Raw genomic sequence first — 9,850 nt, 5'->3', positions numbered from 1 at the left:
ACAATGAATCTATTCAAATAAACGAGGAAGGAAGTGACACGCGAACCAACACAACTTCACAAAGAGGAATGTCTTTATATGGCAATCTGCTGTCTGCCACGGGCCTATCAAAGTGATCAGTCTGGAAATAATATTCTGTGTAGGTTTGTGCATTTGTTTTATTTTTATTTGACCTTTATTTAACTAGGCAAGTCAGTTAAGAACAAATTATTATTTACAATGACGGCCTACCAAAAGGCAAAAGGCCTCCTGCGGGGACGGGGCCTGGGATTTTAAAATAAAAATACAATATAAATATAAGCCAAAACACACATCACAACAAGAGAAACACAACACTACATAAAGAGAGACCTAAGACAACAACATAACAAGGCATCAACACATGACAACACAGCATGGTAGCAACACAACATGACAACAACATGGTAGCAACACAACATGGTAGCAGCACAAAAACATGGTACGAACATTATTGGGCAAAGTCAACAGCACAAAGGTCAAGAAGGTAGGGACAACAATACATCATATTGTGTATGTTCTATTCAGTCTAGTGATGTATTTTATGATGACTTTAGTGACAACTAGGGTTGCGCATTTTGGGGAATATTCAGAGGTGGAAACTTTCCGTGGGAATTAACGGGAATATATGGTAATTAATGGGAATATATGGTAATTAACAAAAATATATGCAAATGTATATTAATACCATTCAAATGTAGATGTTTTTTGCATTAGATATATTTACAATATCATATGGAGACAGAAGCATAAACCTTATCATAAGTAGACATAATTGCAAATGATTAAATCCTTTCAATAGAAATGTAAAAACAATTTAGTTACGAATTGAACTTTAATTAAATGAGTTGACTCTTCACATGGGATGATTTCACTGAGCAACAAAATAAAGGGAATATTGAATGATCCCCAATGATCCATTGCATCTCCCAAAAACATTTTCAACATACATCTGTACTAATGATAGTCTAGAAACTAAAGCTTTGGTTGTTTTCCTCTCAGGCTTCCATGTCTTCTCCCTGGACCTCCTCAATGTCCACCTCTTGAACCTGTTGGACTCTGAGGCCTCATCTCATCATGGACTCTGCGGCTGTCACTTTCCAACCTTGTTGAGGATGGCTCATTGTCAGGCTCAAAGAGCCTCAAATTTGCCCGGATGGCCACCAATTTTTCAACCCTTGTATTAGTCAGCCTGTTGCATGCGTTGGTGTGAGTGTTTCCAAACAAGGACCAGTTGTGCTCTGAGGCAGCTGTGGTTGGTGGGATTTGGAGGATTATGGAGGCAACAGGGGAAAGAGCCTTAGATCCACAAAGTCCCTTACACCAGGTGGCTGATGCAATATGGCAGTCGTGCCAACATATCTCATCTCCATCCCAAAGTCCTTGCTTGGAAGTGTACTTCGCCAGACTGCCAAGAACCTTGCTCTCATCCAGGCCAAGGTGGCGAGACACGGTAGTGATGACACCATAGGCATTGTTGATCTCTGCACCAGACAGGATGCTCTTGCCAGCCTGCTTGGGATCCAACATGTATGCTGCGGCGTGTTTGGGCTTCAAGCAGAAGTCTTCACGCGTTTTGATGTATTTCAGAACTACAGCTTCCTCTGCTTGGAGCAACAGTGAAGTGGGCAGGGCAGTACGGATTTCTTCTCTTACTATCAAGCCCTGATCTGTTTCACATGTCCCTGTGATTGTCTTCACCCCCTCCAGGTGTTGTTTATTTTCCCCATTTTCCCCAGCCAAGCTTCCTTCCATCCAGGACTTATATAATAGGCGGTGTCAGAGGAAAGGCCATAAAATTGTCAAAGACTCCAGTCACATAGACTGTTTTCTCTGCTACCGCATGGCAAGCGGTACCGGAGCGCCAAGCCTTGGACCAAAAGGCTCCTCAACAGCTTCTACCCACAAGCCATTACACTGCTGAACAATTCAGAAAAATCGCTACCGGACAATTTACATTCACTCCCCCACCTACATGTACAGATTACCTCAACTAGCCTGTACCCCTGCACACTGACTCGGTACCGGTGCCTCCTGTATATAGCCTCGTTATTGTTATTCTTATTGTGTTACTTTTTATTTTAGCCTACTTGGTAAATATTTTCTTCTTGAACTGCACTGTTGGTTAAGGACTTGTAAGTAAGTAGTTCATGGTAAAGTCTACACTTGTTGTATTCGGCGCATGTGGCAAATAAAGTTTGATTTGATGGGGCTGTCCATATCGGCAGACTGTGATATGGCCATTTCTTGGAGAGACTCCTTCCCCTCCTGGAGACTGTCAAACATGATGACAACACCAGCCCAACAGGTGTTGCTGGGCAAGTTCAATGTGGTGCTCTTATTCTTCTCACTTTGCTTGGTGAGGTAGATTGCTGCTATACCTTGATGACCCTTCACATACCTAACATTTTCCTTGGCTCTTTTGTAGAGTGTATCCATTGTTTTCAGTGCCATGATGTCCTTGAGGAGCAGATTCAATGCATGAGCAGCACAGCCAATGGGTGTGATGTGAGGGTAGGACTCCTCCACTTTAGACCAAGCAGCTTTCATGTTCGCAGCATTGTCTGTCACCAGTGCAAACACCTTCTGTTGTCCAATGTTATTGATGTCTGCCTTCAGCTCATCTGCAATATAGAGACCGGTGTGTCTGTTGTCCCTTGTGTCTGTGCTCTTGTAGAATACTGCTTGAGGGGTGGAGATGATGTAGTTAATTATTCCTTGGCTACGCACATGCAACCACCCATCAGAGATGATTTCAAAACATTCTGCTTTCTCTATGATTTGCTTGACCTTCACTTGAACTCTGTTGAACTCTGCATCTAGAAAATGAGTAGATAATGCATGTCTGGTTGGAGGGATGTATGCTGGGGGAAGAACATTCAGAAATCTCTTCCAATACACATTGCCTGTGAGCATCAGAGGTGAACCAGTTGCATACATAGCTTGAGCAAGACATTCATCAGCATTTCTCTGACTACATTCCTCCATTGAGTCAAAAAACTTCTGATTCCAGGAGGACCATGAGCTGTTGCTATCGATAAGGTGTCTGATTCATCATTTTCACCTCTAATATAAATAGAGGGACTTTTGTCAGAGGTTGCTTGCTGTGAGCGCTGAGGGAACTTTATGCACTTGGCCAGATGATTTTGCATCTTTGTTGCATTCTTCACATATGATTTGGCACATTATTTGCAAATGTACACAGCTTTTCCTTCTACATTAGCTGCAGTGAAATGTCTCCACACATCAGATAGTGCCCGTGGCATTTTCCTGTAAAGATGAGGAAAGAATGAGTACATATAAAAAAAAAATACAATTCCATGTACAGATAAATAGATTAAAGTTAGATTAAACAACTCCTTTGTAAGATACATGTTTTAAAATGAAACATGGAAACTGTCACAGAGTTTTATTTTTGATTGTGCTCCCTTAGGTTACTGCTGGAGGGCACCCTTACTTTGTTTCTAGTGTCCAGGTTACCCTGATTGTTATTATTGGTTTCACCTGTGGTTGATTGCCCTCTCGGTTCACCTGTTGCCTGGCTATTTAAGTTCTTCTGTGGGCAGGGATCTTTGCTTAAGTCTCATGTTTTAATTAGTGTGCTCTTGCTTTGTGTTTTCTGTGAGGACCTTAGTAAATATTCTGGATTTACCCTTACTTCTGCCTGCTGTGTTTCTCTGCGCCTGGGTCTGAGTTCGTACTAGCATTATTGTCACAATAGACCTAAGCCACAGTGGACCCAGCAGAGATTTCTCCATCATCCGAGGGACACTCTGAGCTCCACCATTTACGGTCGTCTCTCACCCACCATGGAACTATGTATGATTAGTCGTCATGAGGCACGGCTGAAGACATTGTCGGAGGATTTAAGAACTCTTGTGTCCGCTCTGCAGACAGGACAGAAGGGAGCAACGGCTGCTACACCTGTGACGATTCCTTACCCTCCACTCCCTACCAGCTCATCGTCTTCCTTCCCTCGGGAGCCTCATCTCCCGGCACCGGAGCGCTAGGAGGGGCATCCTGGGAGGTGTCGTGGGTTCCTGCTCCATTGATCGCTGGTCTTTGAGCTGCAGGCATCAACGTTTCCCACCGAGCATTCCAGAGTAGCATACGTCATCTCCTTGCTCTCAGGACGAGCTCTGGCCTGGGCCACAGCCATATAGGAGCAACAAGCAGACATTTGTTTTAATTGGCAAAGCTTCAGCCAGGAAAATAACAGGTTTTTGATCACCCCATCAGTGGCAGGAATGCAGCCCAAAGACTCATTGAGCTGCGGCAGGGCAGCCGGAGCGTAGCTGATTACGCCATTGACTTTCGGACGCTCACCGCTGAGAGCGGTTGGAATACAGAGGCACTTCACTCAGCCTTTCTGAACAGACTCAGCGAGGTTCTCAAGGATGAACTGGCTTCCCGGGACAACCCTGACACGCTGGATGAGCGTATCGTTCTGGCCATTCAGATTGACAACCGGGTTCGGGAACGTTGTCGGGAGGGGACGGAGGAGTTAAGTGTTGGTTCCAGGGTTTTGGGTTCTGCTGAGGGAGTTGATTCTTTGTTGGTTTGCACTGCCTTATGCTGCGTATGCTTGTCCTGTACCCCGTCAGTGTTCTCAATTCAGCTCTGGGCCTCCTTCATATCCTTCAGAGGAGTTGATGCAATTGGGACGCATCAGACTGTACGCTCTGGAGAGAAGGTGCAGGATTAACGAGTAACGTTGTCTTTACTATGGACAGTCTGGACATTTCCGTGCCTCCTGTCCCGAGCTGATGGGAAACGGGATGACTCGTCAGTAGATGGAAGAATACTGGTGAGTCAGATACAGTCTCCAGCTGCTGACACAGTACGCGCCTTGTTTCCGGCCAACCTGCAGTGGGACAATGGTCAGTTGTACATTCCTGCTTTCATAGACTCTAGGGGCTACCGGCTGTTTTCTAGATCGCACGTTAGATCTCCAATAGGGGCTGCCTCTCACTAAACTGGACATTCCATTTTCGATCACTGCGCTGGATGGTCAACCCCTAGGGTCTGGGGAAGGTGAAGCAATGCACCATGCCTATTCAGCTACGAGTTCTGGATTACCATGTGGAGCTTATACAGTTACATCTAGTGGAATCCCCTGAGCTCCACCTGGTTCTTTGACATCTGTGGCTTTCCACCCATAATCCTCAAATTGACTGGCCCTCTGGAAAAGTTCTGGAATGGAATCCTTCATGCCAGTTCACCTGCCAGCAACTCTCTCCACCTCTTTCCGGTCCTGCTCGTCTTTAGGTTTCCGACTCTCCTGTTCCCCCGACTGGGGATGACAAGCCTGATCTTTCTCGCGTACCTCGGGATTACTGGGATCTGGGTCAGGTCTTCAGCAAACGAAGGGCCAGCGAACTACCTCCTCACAGGTCCTACGATTGGGCCATTGACCTCCTGCCCTGCACCACTCCTCCGAGAGGAGGGATGTATTCTCTCTCAGGTCCAGAGACTGCAACCATGAATAGTTATCTTAAGGAGGCATGTGGTTGATTTTTATTCGGCCGTCCACTTCACCTGCAGGAGCAGGTTTTTTCTTTGTTGGGAAGAAGAACCGTTACCCTCTTCCTCTTGTCAGCTTTTGAGAGACTCCAGGGAGCTACGGCTTTCTCAAAATTGTACGCAATCCGTAAATCCAATATGGTGCGCATCAGACAGGGAGATGAGTGGAAGACAGCGTTCAACACCCCTAATGGACATTATTAGTACCGGATCTTTGGACTTAATAATGCTTCCAGGTCCTTCAAAGACTCCTCTCTCATCACTTGTTCATGAAGGCCGAAAAGTGAGTTTCACGTTCTTCAGATATCCTTCCTATGGTACATCGTGTCTCAAGGCTGTGTAAGTATGGACTCCCAAAATATAGAAGCAGTGGGCAACTGGCTGATGCCCAACACAGTCAAACAAGTCCAGTGTTTTGGGGTTTTTGCTCATTTCTCCCAGAGATTTGTGAGTGACTTTTTAGTTCTGTGGCTGCGCCATTGACAGCGCTCACCAATGACTCGGCTGGGCATGTATGCTGGACCTCTGCTGCTGAGAAGGCATTCCAGTACCTGAAACATCGGTTTTCTTCTGCACCCATTCTTGTTCATGCGCATCCTTCTCTTCCCTTCGTGATAGAGGTGGACGCCTCTGACGTTGGCGTGTGTGCGGTTCTGTCTCATCCCACGGCTAAAGACCAAAAGCTTCATCCCTGTGCCTTTTTCTCCAGGCATCTCTCTATGATGTCAGAAATCTGGATTTTCTTGCAGTCAAACTGGCTTTGGAGGAGTGGCGACACTGGTTGGAGGGTTCGGAACACCCCTTTACGGTTTGGACTGACCACAAGAACCTGGCCTACATCCAGGAGGTTAATGCCTCAGTCCCCGGCAGGCTCTTATTCACTCGGTTCAGATACACGTTATCTTACCGTAAGGGGACTAAGAACATGAAGCCGGATGCCCTTCTCACCAGTTTCCCAGCTTCAGTGAGGATCGGCCACTTGGTTCTATCATCCCCAGGTTGCTCATCCTCGCGCCGGTGTCCTGAGGTATAGAGACTGTAGTGAGCGAGGTGCATGGTAGGGAGGCAGTTCCAGACGGCTGTCAACCTAACAGAATTTTGCCCCTATTGGGGCATGGTCCAAGGTACTTCAGTGGGCTCACTCGTCGTTTCTCATCTCTCATCAGGGAGGGCAGCGAACGCTAGAGTTTTTGAGGAGGAGGTTGTGGTGGACCTCGGCAGAGGCGGACACTCGGACCTTCGTGGCTGCTTGTCCGACCTGTGCCCAGAACAAGACTCCTCGTCAGCAGCCTCTGGGGCTTCTTAATCCGCTGCCAACACCTTCCTGACCCTGGTCTATGGATCTATGGATTTCATCACGGGCCTTCCATCCTCAAAGGGCCACATGGTCATCCTGGTCATTGTGGAACGCTATTACAAGGTGGCACATTTTCATTCCGCTGCCTAAGCATCCATCTGCCTGTGAGACTGCTCAGCTAGTCATTCAGCATGTTTTCCACCTTCACGGACTTCCTCTGGACATCGCCTCCGACCGGAGCCCCCAGTTTGCCACCAGATTCTAGAGGGCATTCTGTCCTCTTCTGGGGTCATCAGCCAGTCTGTGCTCGGGATATCACCCTCAGTCCAACTGTCAAACGGAGCAGGTGAACGCCTTACGGTGCTGTGTGTCCACCAACCCCGCCACTTGGAGTCGGCACCTTCCCTGGGTGGAGTATGCACACAACACTCTCCAGTGTTCCTCCACTGGCCTGTCACCATTCCAGGTGTTGTAAGGTTACCTGCCCCCCGTTTCCTGGTCAGGAGATTGAAGTGGCGGTCCCTTCCGCTCAACGCCTCATCTCTCGTTGCCGCCGGACCTGGAAGAGGGCTCAGTCAGCGCTCCTGAGGTCCTCATCTCGGGTTCAACGACAGGCTGTTCATTGACTACAGCTCAGCATTCAACACCATAGTACCCTCCAAACTCATCATTAAGCTTGAGACCCTGGGTCTTGAAGATGCCCTGTGCAACTGGGTCCTGGACCTCCTGATGGGCCACCCCCAGGTGGTGAATGTAGGAAACATCTCCACTCCGCTGATCCTCAACACTGAGGCCCCACAAGGGTGCGTTCTCAGCCCCCTCTTGTACTCTCTGTTCACCCATGATTGCGTGGCCATGCATGCCTCCAACTCAATCATCAAGTTTGCAGATGACACAACAGTGGTAAGCTTGATTACCAAAAACGACGAGACAGCCAACAGTGAGGAGGTGAGGGCCCTCAGAGTGTGGTGTCAGGAAAATAACCTCTCACTCCATGTCAGCAAAACAAAAGAGATGATCATGGACTTCAGGAAACAGCAAAGGGAGCACCCCCCTATCCACATCGACGGGACAGCAGTGGAGAAGGTGAAAAGTTCCTCTGTGTTCATATCGCCGACAAATTGAATTGGTCCACGCACACAGACAGTGTGGTGAAGAAGGCGCAACAGTGCCTCTTCAACCTCAGGAGGCTGAAAAAATGTGTCTTGTCACTGAAAACCCTCACTAACTTTTACAGGTGCACAATTAAGAACATCCTGTCGGGCTGTATCAACGCCTGGTATGGCAACTGCACCACCCACAACCGCAAGGCTCTCCAGAAGGTGGTGCGGTCTGCAAAACACATCACAGGTGGCAAACTACCTTTCCCCCAAGAACACCTACAACACCTGATGTCACAGGAAGGAAAAAATATAATCAAGGACAATAACCACTCGAGCCTCTGTCTGTTCACCCTGCCTCCACCCAGAATGCGAGGTCAGTACAGGTGCATCAAAGCTGGGACAGAGAGATTGAAAAACAGCTTATATCTTAAGGCCATCAGTTCGTTATACAGCCACCACTGGTACATAGAGGTGGCTGCCTACCTACAGACTTGATATCATTGGCCACTTTAATAAATGGAACACTCGTCACTTTAAGAATGTTTACCCATCTTGCATTACTCATCTCATATGTATATAATGTATACTGTATCCTTCACTATCTATTCTTTAATATCTGTTACATCTTAGCCACTCTGTCACTACTCATCCATATATTTTATACTTATGTATTCTTATCCCATTCCTTTACTAGATTGTGTGTATTTAGGTTTTGTTGTGGAATTGTTACATATTACCTGTTAGATACTGCTGCACTGTCGGATCTAGAAGCATAAGCATTTCGCTACTCTCGCAATAACATCTGCTAACCATGTGTATGTGACCAATAAAATTTGATTGGATTATATTGTAATGACCTGACTAGATCATAAAGGAACAATTGTCCAGGCAGAAGATTGAGTTTACAAATTTACGGTTTATTAACCCAACTTCACACAGGCTACTGTTTGGCCGTAGCCCACGCCAAATAAATGAAGGATGCCCTGTAAAACAACCATACCCTATAAAACAATCAGACGTAATAGCGAGAACAATGGCTAAACCTGGTTTTAACTTCCAATGCTCCATCCCCCTGCCCAACCCCCCTCCACGCTACTCCGCCAACCACCAGGATGCCCGGCATCAGAACATTCCAGGCATTCCCGTGATTGGCAGATAGCAGGTTGATTGGCATGTCGGACCCCGCGAGCACTGGGTACTTACTGGTAAGTACAACACAACCAACTAATAGCCTAACACACAGCTGTCTGTGCGGGTCGCTACAATATATACCTAAATAGATGTGTCTAGTCTATGAGACAGTAAACTGTACTTGGAAAACATTTATTTGTCACACTTAACATAGTCATACATACCTTTGCTGCCATGTTTGCATTGACATACTGCAGTGTGGTAGCAGACCTTTATGCACCTTTGAACCTGGTTGACTCAGATTCCTTGATTTGATATGTCGGTTGCCAAGGAAAACTCAGCGGTGAGTTTGCCCCCAAAAATTGACAATATGATGTAAACTAGGTAACTGAATGCGAAATTACGAATGTGATGTTAATTTTGAACGAGTTTCAAATTTCATTATTTGGTAGATTCATTGGTTGCTGTTATTGTACGACTGGTTGTTGGTTAGCTTAGCTGGCTAGCTAATCAATTTGTTTCATGTGTGTCAACTACTAACGTTAGCGTCAATGCTGCGTTTAGACAAGGCACGCAAAAACTGTCTTAGAGTCGGTATAGCGGGACAAGAAAGCAAGAAAGAGGGTTACGACAAAAGGAAGTCAGCACGATGGTATGCGTTGCTATGGTGATTTTAGTAAACAAACCGTGCAAATCAACATCCGGTAGAAAACAACGCTACGACAGACAGAAAAAGTTTAAATGTTTTAACTGTCTCTGGCGGTAAATCCCGTTTACT

At 46.5% G+C, this 9,850-nt stretch overlaps 1 long non-coding RNA gene across 1 annotated transcript; it reads right to left on the bottom strand.

Annotated features, from left to right (window-relative positions):
• Positions 1-136: 136 nt before the first annotated feature.
• On the bottom strand, positions 137-9,654 carry LOC149972853 (uncharacterized). Its single transcript, XR_016490617.1, has 2 exons — positions 9,297-9,654; positions 137-3,288 (listed from the first exon to the last, which is right to left on the bottom strand). It is a non-coding gene; the product is annotated as an uncharacterized LOC149972853 (long non-coding RNA).
• Positions 9,655-9,850: the final 196 nt, after the last annotated feature.

Source organism: Oncorhynchus mykiss, chromosome 22 (genome assembly GCF_057628025.1).
Source record: "Oncorhynchus mykiss isolate SJ-2025 chromosome 22, ASM5762802v1, whole genome shotgun sequence".
Lineage (NCBI taxonomy): Eukaryota > Metazoa > Chordata > Actinopteri > Salmoniformes > Salmonidae > Oncorhynchus > Oncorhynchus mykiss.
The sequence above is the reverse complement of the archived record's forward strand: the minus strand, read 5'-3'. Positions and strand labels throughout refer to the sequence as shown.